At 39.3% G+C, this 22023-nt stretch overlaps 1 protein-coding gene and 1 long non-coding RNA gene across 2 annotated transcripts in view; one reads left to right on the forward strand and one right to left on the reverse strand.

Moving 5' to 3' along the window:
- Window positions 1-3952, reverse strand: part of zbtb7c (zinc finger and BTB domain containing 7C) — a 23257-nt gene extending 19305 nt beyond the window's left edge. Inside the window, exon 1 of the mRNA XM_077498063.1 lies at window positions 3802-3952. The gene's annotated coding sequence lies outside the window, so the exon portion shown is untranslated. The remainder of the gene's footprint in view (window positions 1-3801) is intronic.
- The window catches only part of LOC144002651 (uncharacterized), a 21521-nt gene extending 1034 nt beyond the window's left edge, over window positions 1-20487 (forward strand). Inside the window, exons 2-3 of the long non-coding RNA XR_013278782.1 lie at window positions 8859-8948; window positions 19419-20487. This is a non-coding gene — a long non-coding RNA (uncharacterized LOC144002651). The remainder of the gene's footprint in view (window positions 1-8858; window positions 8949-19418) is intronic.
- Window positions 20488-22023: the final 1536 nt, after the last annotated feature.

Consider the following 22023-nt stretch of genomic DNA (forward strand, 5'->3'; position numbering starts at 1 on the left):
CTATCCATCCATCATTTTCTTAACGGCTTGCTCTTCAAAAGAGTTGCCGGGGTGCTGGAGCCTATCCCAGCTGGCTTCGGGCAGGAGGCGGGGTACACCCTGAACTGGTTGCCCGCCAATCCAGGGCACAAAATAAAATAGGACACAAATGACATACAATACTTGTTGGACCTTGACAATTGCTTTCAACAGGACGGGAGAAGTAATTGCAACTTTACAGCCCAACCCAGCTGAAGTTTCCACTGAATATTACGAAAACAGTCAAAATATTCCCAGTATGCTATTGGGAAATAGTGACAAGTGACGAGGATGAGGAGATACTGTAACTACTTCTCAATCAGCCGACCTCCGGGAGCGCGAGCTCTCGCCTCCCAGTCAGCTGCTGTGTTTTTTAGTGAGGAATGCGAGTGTACACAAATCCAAGCTTTTTTTTTTTTTGGCAGGCAGGGCCTCCCACCCACCACAGCCTCTTCAAGCCTCCGCCCATATATCCTCTTTTCATCGGCTTAGTCAGCCAGCCAGCCCCACTCCGCACAAGCAACCTGGACTTCACTCTTGTACGGGGGAGGAGGAGGCCGACACGCATGCACACACACGCATAAACATAACTGTTCGAGGCATGCTAAGACACACTCGGGCTACTGTATGTCCGCACTTATATAGTGAATCATGAAAATGATTTTTGTTTTTCTTTCACCCACTTATGAGCTTCAAAGAACTGTCATTCCATTCCATCCATTCCATTCCATCAAGTGCATGCTACTAATGTCCAATTAAGGCACATAATGTCCAATTAGAGAAAAATGGACCACCTCAATGGCAGTCATGGAACTCGTAGAAGCAATATCTACCAACGTAGAGAATACAAAATTTACTGTTGGGATTTTTATGGATCGAAAGAAAGCATTTGACCATTCTATATTAATGAATAAATTAGAGAGCTATGGTATAAGAGGTTTAACATATAAATGGATGAAAAGTTATTTGGAAAATAGATATCAGTATTTGCAGTTTAACAATATACAATTAAAACACTTCAAGATTACTCATGGAGTTAAACAAGGGTCTGTGCTAGGCCCTAAACTATTTATACTGTACATAAATGATATCTGGGCGGCACGGTGACCGAGTGGTTAGCATGTCCGCCTCCCAGTTCTGAGGACTTGGGTTCGAGTCCAGACTCTGGCCTTCCTGGGTGGAGTTTGCATGTTCTCCCCGTGCCTGCGTGTATGTGTTAAAGTGCAATTGTTTACACGAGCAGGATTATACATTTTCTTTTATTGAAATGTATTAATTTACTGTATTAATAATGAAATAAGTCAAAAGTTAAAAAAAAAAAAAAAAAGGGGTAGGACTAGATAAGTTTTTAAAGTAATCAACTTTGAGAAAAAAAAACCTGTCACTTGTTGCTCGGCAGAATTCACCTCGCTAAATTATATGAATTAAAAAAAAAAGCACACTGAGAATTGTAAGTCAAATGTATCTCTATTCATTTCACTATTTCTACTCTGTATTAACTATATAAAAAAAACAACAACATTGCCATGCAAGACCTTGCCGAATCTCACAAGACTTCAACAAACCTTGTGAGGGTCTGATAACAAGGTGCCTCAATAATGGTATCAAAGGGTGAATATTTTTAGCCTTTAGCCAAAACATTTACATCAAATAACCCCACCGAGTCCGCTCCCGTTCACATTTACTGCAACACACCTGAATGATTTGCAGCGCACAGCGTGAGATGTCAGGCAGTGAGTGGATCTCGTGTCGCGGACTATTGCCAACACAGATTGTGCAAACATGAATGCAACACGCCTCTGGTGATGTTTGCCCAAGACAAAAGGCCAGCGCGGATCAGCTTGAATTCCCATCATCCCGCTGAGCTCCATCATAATGCGTGTACAGTATGTGTGTGACTGTAGAGTAGGTGCGGTTGTGTCTACCGATGATGTCCTCAAATGACCTCCACTGAGACACACCTCCACTGTTCTTCCTCTCACATGTTGTCACAAGTACGCCCACTTCATTAGTGTCATGGTTGGGTTTTGGTTTAGTTTTGGGTGTTTATGTTGTGTTTTGTCTCCCCTATAGTCTCGTCATAGTTAACCTCGTCCACCTGTTGCTATTTAGTGCCCTCTTGCTGCTGTGTTTCCCAGGTGTGTCTTGTTAGTGTCTCGTTAGTGTTGTATTTAGTCAGTGGTGTTTGCTCATGCGTCATGGTGGCATTGTCTTGTCTTGTCCAGTTGAGGTGTGCTAAGCTGTGTTGGTAGTGCCTACGTCTAGTCAAGTTTTTCAACGTCTGGTCAAGTTTTTCAATGTCTGGTCAAGTGTCTGTACGTCCAGGTCAAGTGTCTCTACGTCCAAGCCAAGTGTCTCTACGTCCAAGCCAAGTGTCTCTACCTCCAAGCCCAGTGTCTCACCTCCGGTCAAGTTTCTCTACGTCCTGTTCAAGTGTCTCTACACTTGACACTGTTGTCAAATTTTAGAATGAAATACGATGACATGCACCATCCACATATCCATGGAGCTCAGAATCTGTCTGCCTGCGCCTTGTTCAGATCACCACCTGCGCCACAACTTAGACCTGCTTATATTGTAGCTTGTCTATAATCTAGTCTACTTTTGGTCACAGAGGCGTGAATACACCGGGAGACCTATCAGTCTACCAAATTCACAAACTAGACTTGCCCTGGCACAAAAATGAAGATGCATCCATTTTTACGCTAGGCACTTTTGTTCCTGCCTACGAAAATGGGGCCCAAAAGTCGCACCAAATTGTGTGAGATGCACAAGAATTAATTAGAGTCTAGAAATGACAAGTAGAGTAAAAAGCAAAGTTAAGTTGAGTTAATAATGTTAAGTCAATAAAGGTTTGTGAGGTCGAATAACGCAACGCCAAGTAGGTACAGTTGTGCTCATGAGTTTATATATTGCTCATAAATTAAGCAGAACTGTACATGTCCAGAAGCTAATCATCACTGAATGGCACAAAACTGCTTTGAATCATCATCCAAATTCACATGCACATTTCTACTCATGTTCACTTCAAATACTGAAAATATCAAAACAATTGTCATAGTATTTTGGATATGGGCATGAAGCGTGTTTCTCACCATTCAATTATGCTCATGAGTCTACATTCCCCCTAACACAAAGCCAAAACGAGTCAAGTAATACCAAAAAAGTAAAAAAAAAAAAAAAAAAGTCAAGCCTAGGAGAGTAAATGTAAGCAAAGTAACATTAAGTAAAAAACAAACAAACAAAAAAACAAAACGTAATGTAAAATAAAGCAAAGTCAAATAATGGCAAATAAAATAAAACTTAAGTCAGTGTAAGTCACGTGAAGTAAATGTAGATACGTAAACATCCCATGTATGTTTTTTTTTCTTTTTTTTTTAAATGAGGTGCGAAAGAATTTGAATGGCAACTGGACACAGATCACACGTGATGACATCATCTATTACGATAAGCAAGCGTGTTCTTGGAAATGCAAAGAAAAAAAATAGGGAGTTTAACTTAACTTCCCGTAGGAGAGATGTAACAAGGTTACTTAATGTATTACTGTCATATTAATAATAGATATGACCAACGCACGCATACACACGCACACACACATAAAGGGCTGCTATTAGCTGACATATGCTGCATATTGTGAACCTCCATATTAAGTAAGTATGAGGCCTCCCAAACACATCTTCTACAAGTATGGCGAGCCCTCACCTTTGCACTGTTTGGACACTTTGCTCAATATATGAAACAATTAAGATTAAAACACTCAAACACATTGAAAAAGACACTGACCTTTCTCCAAATAGAGAACTCTTTGATTCACTTCCTCTGCTCAGTGCTCGTTCAGGAAGTCTGACAATTTCACTCACTCAAGTCAAGAGTGAAAGAGGAGGAGATTTCAGGGGTGTGTGCGTGCGTGAGTGTGTGAGAAAAGGTAGTGCTGTAAAAAAAAGAAAAGAAAAGAAGTTATCTTAGAAACATAACATAACAACAAAGAAGTGTTACACCCAACTAGGTCCTCCCCCTCCTCCTCCTTCAAAACCAAAACTATTTGGCAGTCTTCCACTACAAGTCCACCTGTGCTCAGGGGTAAGGGAGTGACACGCACACATACACACAAGCCAAGCCTTGAAAAAAAAAAAAAAATGCTAATGGCAGGCTGGTTACAGCTAAGGAGAAAGTGATGACTCATGAGTGCACACTGATAGTTTAATATTCTTAATATATTGCAATATGGTGATAGAGAATGAATAGTAAACAAGCAGTTAATGTTACTTTGTGGTTAAGTTAACATTCTTATCTGTCAAACAGGTGTAAAAATTAGGAATCTAATTAATTGTATAGTATTTAACTGTATACCGCAATATAATATGGGTAAAAACAAAGAACAGTAATTTACTGTATAATTCGGTAAGATTTTGTAAATTTGACAGCAAATATGTTTTGTCCTGTATCATGAAAATACTGTAAAGATTGTCAGATTTTAAACAGGCAATACAGTTAACATTCAATTATGCACTCGCCTGCAGAATGGGGATTTATTTGACAATGGTAGTTGACTGGTTAGCACATCCACCTCCCAGTGCTGAGGATGTGAGATTGAGTCCGGGCTTCAAACCTCTGGGGTGGAGTTTGCACGTTCTACCCATGCCTGTGTGGATTTCTCTGGGTGCTCCGGTCTCCTCCCACATTCCAAAGACATGCATGGCAGGTTAATTAAGTTAAGTGCACTGAATAGTCCCTAGGTGTGACTGTAAGTGTGGATGGTTGTTCGTTCAGGGTGTACCTCACCTACTGCCCAAAGCCAGCTGGAATAGGCTCCAGCACCCCCGCAACCCTTTTGATGAATAAATTGTTATTAAGAAAATGGATGGATGGATTTATGACATTCTGTATTAGGCTATTTATTTCCTGTAAATTAGAATACAAGAAACAGTTGTAAACTAGATTGCAGTGAATTGCTAGTTTCTTAAAAAAAAAAGTAAATACAGTACTTGAAATTTGGGGGTGTTTGATGTCATTTAAAAGAAGAAGAGGAAAAAATATAGAATACGCACAGAGGTGCTACATTGTGGTTGTTGGCCACCAGGGAGTCTAGTAAGGATTTTTAGGATTGTGCTGAATAAGCATGTCTAGCCTTTGTTTTTGCAGGTTACATATGTGTGCCATAACCCTTTTAAAATGGCAAAAAAGAGAGAGATCCGCAGGGTCGACATGTGTGACTCATGTTAGGAGTCTGAAGCAGACATTCACGCCAAACTGGCAGCAGGGGAGGAGAGAAAATGCTGTACGTGCAAAATTCCCATCAAGTGTCACAACAACAAATACAAGAAAACACAAGCAAGCGTTTGGGCAAAACATTAGTTACTCCTGATTCACATCATGATATCAAACAAATGATATAACTAATATGCTTATTATTGTGCTGCGCATCAAACCAAGCCGTTCCTAATAATCTGACAACAACAAATCAAGGCAGCGCCCACATGCTGCTGCCGCTTTCACACGGCCACCTGTAGAGTAGGAGTGGGAGTCGCCATCTCCATCCACCAAATGTGTCCATTTATGCCCCCCCCCCACTCCTTTTATTTATTTTATGTTGGCAGGTTGGCTCTCATCTGCCCGCCGACGCGTGTTCTTCATATAAGCAACAAAGCCAGCCAAGGATATTACCACAACTGTGCGCAGTCAAATAGTTGCCTGACGATGACAATTGCTTTCAACGCGACCCGGCAGAAGAATTGAGGCTGTTACCCATCCCCGTAGTGGGGAATTTCCAATGAAATGGAATGGGAATTACTGTACATGAGATAAAGGTGGAAAATAAAAATGAAAGTTTTGCAGCTCCTTCATCATGACTTTAAAAGTACCTCTGAATTTGGAAAACAGACATGCTTAGTCCATTTGAGGTTTGGTTAGCTAGGTTAGCTTAGCATTTAGCATGGCTTCTCCGTCTTTTTTCATCATCTAATCATAAGTATGATGACACTTGTCAATTGTAGTAGCGCATTCGCGCAGGTGATGATTACTGACTGACGTGTTTAGTAGCACTCGTAGTCATCCGAAGCGTTTGCTAGCTTGGTACGTCTGCGTAGCACAGAGTCTCCATCAACCGCTGACTACCTGCGGGAGGTAATGAGAGCCCAGCAAAGCTTTTTGGGACCATCTTGGTGTTCTTCTTCTTCTTCTACTTTCTTTTGCCGCCTCTCTTGCTGTTTGATTCTCACTTTTGCTATTCAATGTGTTTTAATGGGGTGCAAAAATGCTAATTGTGACCCACAAACTGCAAAGTGAAATGCTTTTTTTGAGCCTTGCGCTTGACACAAAATACCGCCTCTTTTACAACTCTGAGACTAACCCCGAAGACAGAAACTCGTATATTTGTAACTTGGTATACTTTGACCAGCTACCTTTTGTTGTTGCTATTTTTATTTCGTGTTGTGGAAAAAAAAGGCTGTGAAAATGATAGCAGTGTCGAGAGGGCTTCTGGTACAACTTCATCACTTCAATCCGTATTTGTGGTGTACATACACAACAGTGTGGGAAACGGTTGACTTCTGCTGTTAGTGTGACAGGGACTGTGATACTGATAATCTGAGGAGCTTCTCACGTCTTGCTTCTGTTATGGCTCTGATTTCACTTCTTTCTCTTCAGCCTCTCCACCCACTCCCTCACCAATAAACCCCCACCCACTTAAACACGATCTCCCAAAGATATTACCACCTCCATCTTGAAGAGAGAAGCACACACTCCCACTCTTTGCTTCGTCATACCCATGCGTCCGTTCCCCCTATCCCACCCGTCCTTGCCGTCCTCCACGTCCCCCCACACTCCTGCCAGGCTGTGGTGTTTTTCTTAGCCTCTCCTACACACATTTCACATAGCTCCCCTCTGCCTGAATACACAGTGTCGTCCCACACAAGCCGGGCCCAGATGACCCACTGAGAGGAAGAGAGAAGAGGGGGTGGGTGGAAGAGCTCAGGGTGGGCAACAACATCGTCAGGTGCTTTCAAGGGTGGGTGGTGGTTTGGAGGTAGATAACAGCCAACACAGGATTCAAATCATTTAAGTGGGATTTTGGATTCTCTTGCGGGCCTCTTTTATGTGACTGCATTGAGTCATTGTGTCGGCCATCTTGGGTCGGGAGAGCCATAGTGGTATTGTCAGCTAGTTCAAAACTGTGCTTCAACTCATCTTCCTTTTAGTTTGTATTAACTGTTATCAATAAGTTTTGGAAACAATTATCCTCTGGAAAAAAAATCACACAAATAAGAATAATTATTAATTTTGCCTTGTTAAATGTGTTATGTTCTGTGGTTGGATCCCAAAAACGCATACACAAATAAGATTTTAACGCTTTAACGCTAACAACAAGAATCGTGAGACACTAAGCTAACTTGGGCTGTGGAAGTACACAAAGAGACAGGGTTAATAATCCGACAAAAACACACTTCTCAGTTTGGCTTAAATAGACGGTGAATCGATCTCATTGGTTGTGGCTGGACATGTGGGTAACAGTACTGACATGGAATTATCTGGTTGGCTGTTGACCCAGTAAAGAGATTAAAGATTCTTGACATCACATAGCTCCTGACATCACATAGCTTAAAACCAAGCTTCTAGATTCCCTTAAGTCTCTGAACCCCAGTATTGGTCTGTCTTGCTAAAAATTGAAACAACATTTTACTACTATAGATGTTGTTTTCAATATAAGTATGTCGTCAGAGCAGACAGAGGAGTTTCTTTGACTTGTTTACTCCCCTCAGGATGGGGCCTGGCAATGTGGGACAATATAAAAGTATATTTAGTAGATGATAATAATCACCGTGCTCTATCAATATCCACATGATGATTATGGCCGGCAGAGAGGAGAGGGCGCTGGTCAATTGTGGCTCAGAGCGGCTAAAATAGCCACGGCGCTGGTGACAGCGAAGACTAGCGAGGCGACGGTAGTGCGCTGGCGGCGACGTGCAAACCGCGCGCTGACACAAACGATACAAATGACTGGCCTGCCGTGGCTTTCATCTCGACGGGGAAGCCGAGGCGCTGCTCAGACACAAGCGGCGGCCCGCCAAAAACACACACACAAAAAAAAAGTATCAAAACATACAGAGCCCAAAGGCCAGGAAGCATTTTATTCCAGTATCCCTGTGGCGGCTTTTACGGAGGAAGACGTTCGTCTTTTATATGACACGCTGACTTCACAAACTGTTTTTATAAGCCCGAGTTTATTTAGTGTGCGCGATAGAGCACCGCAATTTACATAACTGCAGCTTGTGATGAAATATATCAAGCGGTGATGATTTTTGTTGCCTTATAAAATAACTTTATGCTAACCTAACGAGTAATAACATCAAATGTGATCCAATTTCAAGAACTGTATTAAACATATGGCCTTTTGACCCAAATGCAGTGCTTCTCACTTATTTTTTTGCTATGTCCGGTAGGAGGAAGAAAATATTTTGCGCCCCCCAACTCTCCTCCACGACTATAAATAGTATCATTTAAATGAACTTTATTGTTTTTCCAAACCCCCATTTGTTTTTCTGTTTATTCTTTTATTTTCTGTTGTTGGTTTTTTTATTCTTGTTTTTATAAATGCAGAAAATCCCCAACTTTTAAATTCAGGTCAACATGTATCACTTGATTTTTTGAGGGCCGGTTTTTAACAACATTAATTGATGGTGTGTGACTGTGCAACATAACTAGTATATAGATGCCTTATGGACTTATACACATGCATTTTTCACTACTTTTATAGCTTTATGTAGCTATCTGTCATAAGCTCTCATAATAATCCAATGCTGTTTTTTTTTTGTTTTTTTTTTGTGCGTGTATGTGTTTGCCAGGTCAATGTGCCCACTCAGTAGGGATGAGCAGAAGAGGAGGTGGGAAGAGAAGCGAGGACAAAGGAGGATGAGCGGGATAATATCATATTGGTAATATATGACGCTAACGATAATATCACATCGCAGCTAATAGGTCATAATCGACACACTGGAAGAAAAATACTGTATCACCATCTATGATGGCTAAACGGTATAACGGTATAAAATCTATCTCAAAATTGTACCATATTTGTGTCATTGTGTACTTCGTGTGCTTCTGGGTGTACTTGTCTCCCAGGCTACGATACATTTGTCCTTGAGTCAATTTATACTTGTGTCCTTTGTCCGAGAGTAGTAGGCTACTTAGTGCCTGTTTGCGCTCTCTCTCACTGTCAAGAAATGGGAGAGAGACTTTCATAACATCACTCGCTCACACAGATCTCAAAATAAGGGGCAAAGTGTGCCTGATTGAAACTCTTTATTCGTCACTCCCTTGTTTTAATTTGACTTTAAACCTACCACAAAAACAAAAAACAAAACATACTAGCATAAACGGATGTGTAGCATAAACAGTGTATTTCAACCAATCCATATTATGTCTAACAAAAGTCTGCTACCTTAATGCTAACATTCCAAAATGCTATAGACGGCAAAGGGAAATTGTCATTTACGTCATTTTAAAACTTTAAATTGCTACAAAACAAAACAAACAGCGTATGTTCTCTCTGCTCTATGGGAACCACCAGCATTTAATATTTAAGTATGCTGCACCTCTTCCATTAGACCTCAGTGCTGCCCGACATGCAACTCTAAATTTGCAATTGCTTGTGTACTGTAAAATCCCATAAAAATGATCGCTTAAAATGTTTAAAATGTTTGTAGTGGGCCGAGTTCACTGTATTTATATTTTACATCATTATATCGATACTGTGTTGTAAGAGATACGATGCCTTCCAATATGGATGCTGTCCGACCCCAAGCGCATGTGCACGGCCCCTGCCTAGCAGCTGCCAGTGTGTAGCACTCAATCCGGCGGAGGCGCAGGCCTAATTACAGGCGCAAGGCTACAAATTTAGCCAGCATGCTAACCATAACAGAGGCGGCAGCAGGGAGGGGATGGCCCGGAAAAGTCACAGGCCGGACGGGAGCATTCATGAGAGCGGACCACAGGGACCAGGAGGGAACGGGGGGTGGGTTTGGCGGTGGTGCGACTCTATTTCAGGATGCGCCGCGCTCGTTATTTATCATCGTCTCCAACCTACAATTGACTAGCGAGCAAACCCCCGCCTCAGACATGCGCTCCCGCCCCGACTTTTATGTCCTGCCAAACTCTCAAGAATATCCAATTAAAAAAGGATGAAAAAAAAGAAGTTCACTTTACAATTTTGTAGCACACGTCTCTAACGAAGCTCACACCCAGAGTCAAATGCTTACATACACGTGCGTGGACAGTTTAGCGAGTGCGCGTGTTGGCAGTTCAACTCAAAGCTCACCCACGACTCTACCACTTCCACCCACAGTGTCCTCTATACAGCTGCTCTCGCTGAGCCAAACTCACACCTCAGCCTCATCCCTCACTCCTCTCCTCGACATGCCACCCTCCCTTCATCGATTTTTGGTTGGTTTCAAAGAGTGTTAACAAGATTGATATCGAGGTGAACATACATCCGACTCCTCTAACAGATCATAAGGCCATATACATTAAGTTAAATCTATCATCTTCTCAACATGGTGCTTTTTGTTCAGCATATTGGAAACTTAATAGCTCATTGCTATCGAATGAGGTTGTGAAAAAGGAGGTAATGACACTGATCTCTTACTTTTTGTCTAAAGCTAAAAAAGAAAAACAATTTTGTGCCAACTGGGAACTTTTGAAATTTGAACTTGGTAAATTTTTCAGGAAATTTAGTAGTGATTTAGCTAAATCCAAAAGACTTGCAGAATTAAATTTAGTTTCAAAAATCACCTGCTTGTCTACAAAAGCCATAGACACTTTAACAGAAGGGGAAAAAATTTGAACTTTCTACTCTGCAAACTAAATTAGACGAACTATACTATCAAAAAGCTAAAGGGGCATTTGTTAGGTCCAGAAAAAGATGGCTTGAGGAAGGGGAACAAAACTCACACTACTTTTTTAATTTAGAAAAACATCATGCCAATATCAATAAATTAGATAAGTTCAATGTTGATGGGATGCTTACAAAGGACCGTAATCTTATAGCTAGCTACTGCAGTCGCCTTTATGCAAACCTGTATAGTTCTAGATATTGTCAGGCATCCACTGAGGCCCTTTTGGGTCCCTTAATTGTTAAAACACTCTCGAAAGATGACATAGAACTATGTGATCAACCGATTACACCTGAGGAGGTTAAGGAAGCAGTCATTCTCTTAAAGAACAACAAGTCACCAGGAAATGATGGATTGGTTTCGGAATTTTACAAGTCATTTGAATCTGAACTGACTCCCTTCCTGTATGAAGTCTATGTAGAAAGTATTAGAAAAGGGATGCTTCCGACGACAATGACTCAAGGTCTAACAACTTTAATTCCTAAACAAAACAAAGACATTTCTCTGATTGATAATTGGCGTCCCATATCTTTGATTAATAATGATTACAAAATATATGCCCTGATATTTGCTAGAAGATTAAAAACCATACTGAATTCTATTATTGAGGAGACTCAGTCAGGGTTTATGCCCAAAAGACACATAACAAACAATATTAGGCTTGTTTGGGATGATTTGGATTATTCTGATGTAGAAGAGGATAATGGCTTTATTTTGTTTTTAGACTTCTATAAAGCATTTGATACAGTGGAGCATCAGTTCTTAATACATTCTGTAAATAAATTTGGATTTGGTAACTATTTTTGTTCTGCTATGGAAACCCTCTATAAGAACGGCAATAGTTCTATTAAATTGTCTGGTGGCACTTCTCCCCGATTTGAGATCTCTAGAGGTATAAGACAGGGCTGTCCTGCCTCCCCATACCTTTTTCTGATAGTCGCGCAAATTATGTCTTATCATATTAAAGCTAGTGCTGTTGAAGGCATCTCTCTTCTTGGAAAAGAATTAATCCTGACGCAATTGGCGGATGACTCAACACTTTTTCTGAAAAATGAAAACCAAATTCCTGTGGCCATCAAAGCTGTTCAGGAGTTCTCAAGAGCCTCAGGTTTATGTCTGAATATTAACAAATGTGAACTTATTGCTATTAAGGACTGTGACAAGTCTGAATTGTATAGCATTCCCATAAGAGCTGAAGTGAAATATTTAGGTATTGTAGTATCAAAAGATGAAAGAGTGAGATGCACCGCAAATTTTAACTCAATTATTAAAAATACACGTACTAGATTGAATCAATGGCTTTTACAAGATCTGTCGCTGAGAGGTAGGGTTTTACTCACCAAAGCAGAAGGACTCTCACGTCTCACATATGCGGCTATGGCTCTTCATGTCGATAAGGAGATTAGCAAGAGGATTGAAAAAATGCTCTTCGACTTCATTTGGAAAAACAGGATTCATTATTTGAAGAAGACAGTTGTTATGAATTCTTGTGAAGTTGGTGGATTAAACTTCTTGGATTTTTCTACCCTGATTAAAACCTTCAAGATTAATTGGATAAAACAAATCTATCAAAACCCCACTTCAATTTGGAATATTATTCCTCTCCATGTATTATCAAAGCTAGGTGGTATTGATTTTTTTCTTGCCTGCAATTTTGACATTGACAAAATTCCTGTTAAGATGTCAGCCTTTCACCGCCAGGCCTTTCTTTCATGGTCGCTCATCTACAAACATAACTTTTCCCCGCATAATTATTTGATTTGGAATAACAAGGACATTCTTTATAAGCATAAGTCTATCTTTTTGGAATATTGGTTTCAAAACAAGATTAACTGGGTAGATCGATTGTTTAATGATGCAGGGCTTTTGTTAACATATGAAGAGTTTCTTCAGAAATTTCTTATCCCGGTGACTCCTGGAGATTATGCTAAGGTGTTTGGAGCCATCCCCTCTGGTGTGTGTATGCTTTTCAAAGGCCAAAAGGCTGTTTTTGGTGCCAAAAGAGACAACTGTAGGGAGAATATGTCTGTCTGGTCGTCCTGCAAACAACAATAGACATATACGAATCTTGTTCCAGAAGGAGTTTACAACGTTACCATATGTTATTCCGTATTGGAATAAGTTTGTGGATGATATACCATGGAAGACGGTCTGGCTCATGCCAAATACATTTCTGATTACGAATAAAGTCAAAGAAATATCCTATAAGTTGATCCATAAATTCTACCCAGCAAAATCTTATATCAGTAAGAAATTTAAAAAAGTTATTGATGTTAACTGTAGCTTTTGTGACGAGTGCCCTGAAACTGTTGTACATATGTTTTGGTACTGTCCATCTGTCAATTTATTTTGGCAGCGATTGTGTGATTTCATTCACGCTAACATTGAAAAGGATGTTGTAATTGCTTGGAAGAATGTATTGTTTGGTTTTTTTGAAAATAGTATAGAGAAAAATAATTCGAACTATCTAATAAATTTATTACTTTTAATGTCCAAATATCACATTCAGTTGTAAATTCCGCGGAGGGAAGCCATACTTTACAGCCTTCTATAACGAGTTTAAACAATACATTCTCTCAATCAAGTTCTCTGACAAACAAAAAGCTTTGGAAATAGTGGAGATTTGCTCAAATTTAAATATCTTTGTATAACTAATTGTGCCCCTATCATGTAGCAAAACCTTTTGCTATTTTTTTTGTTCTCTTTTTCTGTTTGTTCTGTATTTTCTTGAATTGTTTTAATGAGTAAGTTGTATTGTTTGCAATAAAAAAAAGAAAAAAAAAGAATGGGGTTTCAGATGGCAGGAGGAAGACAAGAGTGGGAGATGATGTGTTGCTAACACGTGAAGTGGATTTCATGCGCTTGGAGTGAAAATGATGGGATGCTTATTGAACGCAAGAATAAAAGTTGTTTTTTCAATTCGCACAGACGCAGCACGACCTGATGAAATGAGTGGAGACACGTAAGGGATGACATTCAGAAAAGATGAAGGTGATGAGTCATGTGTGAACAGATTTTGACCTACTTTTACCGTGTTAGACATCGTCCTCATGTTGCCATCATAATCATCTCTCATCTCTCTGTACATTTATATATCCATCTATATGTCCTTTCGCAACGTTGTACAGTCATCTGTCCAGGTATCCTTCCGTCCACCATTTGGCCACCAGTTCGAGTCAATCAATCTTTCCATTAACATACAATCAATACAATCCATCCTTTCCTTTATATGGACGTTTCATCCATCCATTCTTCTAACCACCCGGACCACATGTACCCAAACTCCTGCCTATTCATGTTGCCCTTGGGGCTAACTAGTACTCTCTGGAACCTTTCATCAGATCATAAATAATACCAGAGTCTCCTTGTATCATTGTGTCAATATATTTCTGTCCGAGTGCACTTCAGACCTTTTGCCTTACCGTTGTAGTGTATTCCTTTCCTACAGTCCTTGTGTCCTAGTGTATTTGTGTATTTGTGTTCTATTGGTCTAGTGCAGGGGTCTGCAGCCTGCGGCTCTGAAGCCACATGTGACTCTTTAGTCCCTCTCATATGGTTCCCTGTGGATCTGTGGAAAAAAAAGTAGAAATTAATATATATATATTTTTTACATATTGTTTTGTATTTTTTAGATAAAATATTCTTCAAATGCCAAGAGTCCAAATTTTTAAGTTATCAGAAAATGTTTTTAAAAAATTACCTAAAAATGTCCAAACAGGACGGAAAGCAGAAATTTACATGTCCATGAAATTGAGGCAGAAAATTACCATATTTTTTTGTGGGGGTTGCCAAAAAGTCAGAAAATGTGTTTAAAAAAAAAAAAAAAAAAAAAAAAAAAAGCAGAAATAAAATTCAACACGTAACTATAAAATGTCCAAAAACGAAAACAAAAACAAAGAAATTTCGGGGAAAAAAATTGGACATTTTACGTTAATAAAATGTCCCAAAATTGCCAAGAATGTCAGAAATTTTCTGGTAAAAAAGGCAGAAAAAAAGGAGAACAAAAAACAGTCATAAAATTTCAAAAATAGGAAGAATAGAGGCTGAAAATTACCATAATATGTCCATACAATTGCCAAAAATGTCAGAAATTTAATAGCAAGGCATAAAAGTCTGAATATACTTGTCTATAGTGATACCTTGGTTTAATTGTGCTCATGTCTTTCAACCGTCATATACTTGTGTCCTGTCGACCTAGTGCACTAGTTTACTTGTGTCCACAAGTACCCAAATCCCTATATCTTCCAGACTTGTTCATGTTTCCAGTACTGGACAACCATAATGAAAAATTCCTCAGATGCGATCTGATGTGTCGCAAGGTCATCTGTGACAAGTAAGTGATCCGACCTAAGCAGAAACCCAAATGCACCCGTATAAGTCGCTGCGATGGCCAAAGTAACCCCGGTGCTCACCTTTCATAAGCGACGCCCACCGCCGGTTGGAGCTCCACCGTGTCAGTGGTGCATTGTGGGGAATGAGGAGGAGTGGGCGGGTGGGCGGTCAACCTCTGTTGACCTTTCAGCTAAACTGGCTCGGGGCTGCGTGTATGTCTCCCGATGCCTATCGATTGCCCTCAACCTCCAAACTTTATTTATTTATTTTTTAAAGGGCCCCATACTGTACACACCTTCTGGGCTTCTTGTACTTTTACACAGCTGGCCTCCAGCTCATTCAATTCCATATGCAGTGGTACACTATAAATCCGAGTGGTTTTAATGAGGAACAGCTATATGCTTATTAGCATAAAGCTCTTGCCCACACACTGTAGCAATTTAATCCAAATGTCGACATTTTCAATATTACATGATATTGTGTTATGTTTGAGTTAAATAATGAATCCATATCATCGAGCTGATGAAACTTATATCATCATTTGTAAGTAGGAAAGCTGTACTTGTGTGTATTAAGTAAGAATACGTAAAAAAAAAAAGAAAAGAAAAAAAACTAAAAAAAAACAAACTAAAAATCTAATTCTCAATACTACATTTTTTTTTCAGACCGATACTAGTAGGAGTACTCAACTGTAATGGTCATCGATACCGATACCAATTACCGAGGCCAATAGTATTCTTGATATATAAAATTTCCTTCAAAAAACAATGTCAAATAATTTTAAATGAAGACCTATATAGCATTTTCCTCAATACTGCATGAAATGAATACTAATACTGGTATACTGGTATCGACCACCATCGCAAATACTGATATCTTGAAATAAGGTTGGGTATTGGTCCCATACTTACACCTGGTATCAGTACTCGCCCATCTCTAAATTGTATTTGTTTTTGTTTTTTTGTTTTTTTTTAATAATATTTGATAGTACTTTTTTTTTTTTTTTCCAGACTGATACCAGTACGAGTACTCAACTCTTGACTAGTCACTGATAACAATGCCAAATATAAATGGTACTCGGATGTAAAATTCACCAAAAAACAAAAGCAGATAATTTTAAAGAAACACACATATATCCCAATACAGCATTTTCCCTTAAAAGTTGCGACACATTGCAAATCTTTATTGATTCTGTGTCATTACTGAATACTGACACATCTTCACATCACATCTGAATATTGACATCTTAAAAATCCATACAGGTAACCTAGACTCGACAGACACTTATTTGATGACATCAGACAATACTTGAAGTCATTGTATTTTCTCTTGTATTAATTTCTTCCTTTAAATTCAAAATGTTTTTGATATTTTTTGATACAGTCACTAAATAATGTGGACATGTGACAATGTTACGATTTGAATGAAGAATATGACGGCTCATAATTCAGAATTGTCTAATCCAATTCATGTAACTTTGGTTTTTGTTCCTTCTACTGTTCAGCCAATGATACAAAAGCACCTCAACACTTTGCATCTTTCCAAGCATTACACACGCACTGTGTTGATATTAAGCATTGGTCGTAAGTCGATGACTGTTCCGTCCCCCCCCACCCTTTTCCATGTCCTCATCCCTCCACCCGTCCGCCTCTGATTCCTTTCCTGGCCGCCTGAGAAGCAGAGGCGTAGCTCGAGGCGCTGACCTCGCCCCCGAGACCCCCAGGGGGGACGCTGACCATTACTTGTCTTCCGGGTGTCTCGCTGTTATCCCACCTCGGACGGAAATAGAATAGAGCCGGTCGTCCTCGCTGCCTATTAGCGCTGTCACCGAGACTGCTGGACATGACAGGAGGTTTAACATACAGGAACTAATGATCTGTTCAAGTCTTCAACAGTGACATCATTGCCACTTATGCTACATGACGACATGATGGGAGGGGAACAGGGAGGAGGTTCAGGAGGTGCAACATGTGATGATAAAGACGTTAGTAAGACATCCGAAAAGCCGGATATTATTAGTGTGAAGTGAGTGCAGGTTCATGTCGGTAACTACAGGAACTACAGGTTGGTGTACCTCGTGAGGCCATTACTGGCGTGAGAACCAAGGTGGTAAAATAAACAGCCATTTGTACACAAATTATCTAATTAGTGTGACGTTCTGCTCGACAGACATTTACAGCAGTGTGATACAAATACTGTACACTTGCATGCCTGCACTTGCGCTGAGCATGCGGTCATTGCTGTTTTACAGGCTTTTTTTTTTTTTTTTTTTTTTTAATGTTTGCAGTAGCCAAACAGCCGTTTATTTTGGCGGAACCAAATAAGAAGCTAGTAGTTAGAAGGAAGAGGAGACCAAAAAAAGAACAAAACTAAAAAGGTTTTTTTAATTACCATCGAAAGTGGACTTTGATTTTGGACGTTTGTTTGTCATGGTAAACTTGAAAGGTGATGTAATTGTGGTGTGAGTGTTTTGCAACTTTAATCTTGCTTGTTTCTCACAAAGACATAATGAGTAATTTGGGCCTTTATCTTACACTGTAAAAATTATAAAACTGCCTTGAATTAAAAAAAAAAATAAAATAGATGTCCAAGTCAGATATCACATCTAAAATATTTGACTTCACACAATCTAAATTGAGTGATTGATCATTTTATGTTGATGTAAACAATAATTCTTCATTTGAACCAACCTTTTGGCTTGATTCAAATTATTACAACTAAAGTAAGGACCACCGTGTTAAGTAGGGAATTTTTCCCTTTCCCAACATTTTTCAAGTAATTTATAACTTTTTGCTCAGACTTACACTTATTTACCGATGAAAAACCACACATTATTCTCACAAAGTCTTCTTCTAACTTTTTCTGATAAAAAAACAAACAAACAGTTTTCTCCTTTGAAAATACAACCTTTTCTTGAATAAAAATGCTTTTATTAGATTTCCATAGTAAACCGTTCCATTAATAAACTCATTAAAATAAGAGTGGTAGTGTACGACCTCCACATTCAGCATCTTCTGTCCAAAAAGTGAAGCCAATCAAAACAGTTTAAGCATTCGTCCCATCCGCTCCACATTATGCATTGCAAATGGCGGGTGTACGTGAGGGGGGGGGTGTTTAGGGGCGTTCGGGGGGTGCAAGTAATGAAGCTCATGCAGCGTGCGAAGGCCAATTAAAGCTTGTGTGTGGTGGCCACCACCGCGCTGTGCTTGGGCTCCCTCCAGGCTAAAAGACACAAGCTGGTAAACACCTTCTCACACACGCGCACACATGAGATCCAAAAATTTTGATTGACACTCTAGATTTTTCTGCCTCATTTAGCAACATGGTAATGGCAAAAAATTAGGAACAGCTCTCAATATGTGGCAGTGCAGTTCAGCTAGTTGAGGTTGGATGGGTAAAATCGACTAAAACCGTTCAACGTACGTCATCTATGTTAGCCAAATAAACGGCTCCCTTAAATACATGCCTCCTTTTATGTGATCAGGAAAAAGAATGCATGTGAAAAAAAAACATTCAGAAATATTATTGTTTATTCGCAGCATTAAAGCGTTAATGCCGAGCCCTTTGGCACTTTGTTGCTAACCAAAACAGCAGCACCTAAACAGATGGGTTAGCATGCAGCCATTGCATAAACATTTTTTTTTTAAAGATGATCATATATGTTATGCACAGTGTGTTTTTAAAATAAATTAGCATATCAGAAAGAATGCTTATAAGTTATCTATTTAAAAAAAAACATTATTTCTAAAAAAAAGTATGATTGTCTAAATTTAAAACTTGTGAATTGTTGATTGATTTGACATGTTCTGGATTTTTCAAGAATGCTTACTTTACCTGTTTCATAATTTTTTAAAACGTTTTTCACAAGTCAAGTTTTACTTTTTGAAAATAGTATGACTTTCTTGAGATTTTTTTTTCCAAAGGATATATATATATATATTTGCCTGCATCTTGCATCATTGCACCACCTATGTTACCAATTAGACCTGTTTTTACCGAGTCTAAAATGGATTCTAATTCCTTTAAACAAATCGCCAGAAGCACCGGGACTCGCACAGCTCGATAGAGAGAGAGAGAGAGAGAGAGAGAGAGAGAGAGACTTCAATTTTCTAAAACCAGTTCATTCAAATACATTCTCGAGCATTTTGTTTAATGTTTTTATTTGTTTTATTTTCACAACAGTGCATTTCTGCCAATCATACCTGATGATCTTTGAAAAATGGAAAACTGGATGAAGGACAACGTGAAGGTAGAATGAGGAGGCGTGGCAAGGGTCCACCTGCGTCAGCCGTTGCACGGGGTCATCGTGGGGGAGGTGAAAATTAAAGCACGCGGGCGACGTCTTGCACCTGCAACCCCCGCCGCCCACCCTTGCTACCTTGCCCTCAGTGGGATCACTGACTTCTATGTGTGTCTATGTAAGGAGGAACACACATGCAGGTGAGTCACAGGTGGAGCTGCTGTCGCTGCATATTTGTGGCCTACCATCATTTGGGTGGTGAGAGGAGACCGATCGTATACAAACCATTCTGTTGGGAGTGTGCGTCTGTGCTTGTGTGTGTAAATTAAAGGGCCAACGCCACTTTTTTGGGGGGTTGAAGATGTCATTTTATGTGCATGGCTATCATCAGACTTTTCCTCTTTGTCATCACTGGTATCCTTCTGTGGTGATGTGACACCAAAAAAAGAAGAAAAAGCCAAACACACTTGGAAATGAGTTCATGCCATGGAAGCTAACTGTTGGGACTCCCCCTCCCAAAATATGACTTCATTCTCCAAAATGTTGACTTTATTCTTCTAAGGCAGTGCTGTCCAAATGATGGCCTTGGGGCCATTTGTCGCCTCGCCTGACATCCATTTGTAAGTGGCCCATAGCCTTTACTAAAAATGGCATCTGCTACTAATATATTTGTTTAATATTGTAGAGCTTTTGTAAATTTGCAATGATGCAAATGATAATTAAGATGATGGAGCTAAACAAGTAATATTTCTCTTCAAAATTGTCATCTTACGACAGACTGCTCCTATTTCTGAATGTGGGATTTGGCTACTGTTCTGTGCAGGGGTGGATTTTTTGGAGGGTTACAGGGTGTTGACCCCCCGTGACATTTTTTAAATCCTTAACTATTTGCCTTACAGAAAGCTGTTTACTTAGAAGTTTAAAAAAAAACACTAATATCTAATTATGTAAACAATGTGCAATTGCTTGATTGACTGGTTGTAGACTATTTGACAAATTAAAGTAAAAGAAATGTCAAAGTGGCCCTTGCATGCTTCGACTATTCTGTATGTGGCCCTCAGAGGAAAAAGTTTGGACAGGTATTTTTAGGGATTTTTGTTCTTCCTAAAAAAAAACAAACAATAAAAACAAACAAAAAAAGAATTTATTCTTTTAAGTTACAATTTATTTATTTTTTATCAGAAACGTGACTTTTCTTTTATTCAAATGTTACTTAAAGCATTGCCTGTAAAAATTGAGATGATGACGATAGATCTTTGTATTATTTTCTTTTGGAAAATTCCATTTTACAAAATGATTTAACAGCATTATATTGCAAATTGCAAATTGTTGAGTCATCCTTTGAGTCGTTTCATCACAGTTCACAGTTATTGGTCAAAGTGATTTTTTTTTGTTTTTTTTTGTGTGTGTGCTTCTAAAATTAGCCCTTGCCAAATTAAAATGCATATGGCGGATGAAAATATCCTAAATGTTTTTTTCTGTTTTTTTTTTTTTTTTTGTCTATGCTGCAACCATGTGCGTGCATGTTAGTCGCCTGTATACGCGTCCTATCGCAAGCCATGTGACTCAGCGTGGCTTTCGGCGGCCACATCATCGGGATGTCCTGGCGCGTAGACCATAATCATCTCCTGACATTAAAGGCCACTCTCTAGTTTTTCTCTAGTGTGTAATAAAGGGGGACTTCCATCAAAACAGCTTATAACTTTCTACAAATCACGAGCTTCCGTGTTGGTGTTTATTCCCACTTTGCTGTGTGAAGGCGACTCGGACGACATTCTGACAAACTTCTGCTCATTTTTGGCTTCATCAAGTCACTCAGTGTTGGCCCAAGGTAATCGTTACTGTAATTTTAAAGTAGTTATGATATGCGCTACTGTAAATGGATATCAAGACTGACATGTTGATTGAAAAGATGACAGGACAGTCCAGCTAGAAATTAAGTTGTCAAGCACCTCAGTAAACTCGTTGACTGGTTACCGAGTTTAATGCTTGCTGTTGCGTACGACTGACATGAAGAGCGCCCAATGTATTAAATGAACAGTAACGAAAAGGCCGATCAATGATGGTAGGGTCAAACAATAAATGACCTTTATTTGCCAGGGTCCAATCTTTTTGAAACTGGGAGTTACTTTCTGGGTACTGATTAATGCCATTGGCTACACACGCCTGAAATAACAAATTTGCTCAAATTACAATTAGTGTTAATATTAAAGGCCCGGTCTGCCGTTTTCACTCAGGAAAAGGCTATTTTTAAATACAGGATTTAAACAGGCAAACTTCTTCTCAGTTTACAGATCTGGGCTTCTCTTAATGTCTGGTGGTGATTTAATGATTTCGATATAAACTGCCCATTGACTGCATGACCAGTCACAACATTACAGTAGATTCCTACTAAAAATTACAATTTATTGTCAACAGACTCCTCAAGTAATCCTTGTTTCTGTTTATAATAACATTATGACATTAAGACAGCAACACTGCATGAACAATGCCTGAAAAGCCAGCCAATGACAAAAAGCACAAAGCCATACATGACTGTGATGGAAT

This window comes from Festucalex cinctus, chromosome 15 (genome assembly GCF_051991245.1).
Source record: "Festucalex cinctus isolate MCC-2025b chromosome 15, RoL_Fcin_1.0, whole genome shotgun sequence".
Taxonomy (NCBI): domain Eukaryota; kingdom Metazoa; phylum Chordata; class Actinopteri; order Syngnathiformes; family Syngnathidae; genus Festucalex; species Festucalex cinctus.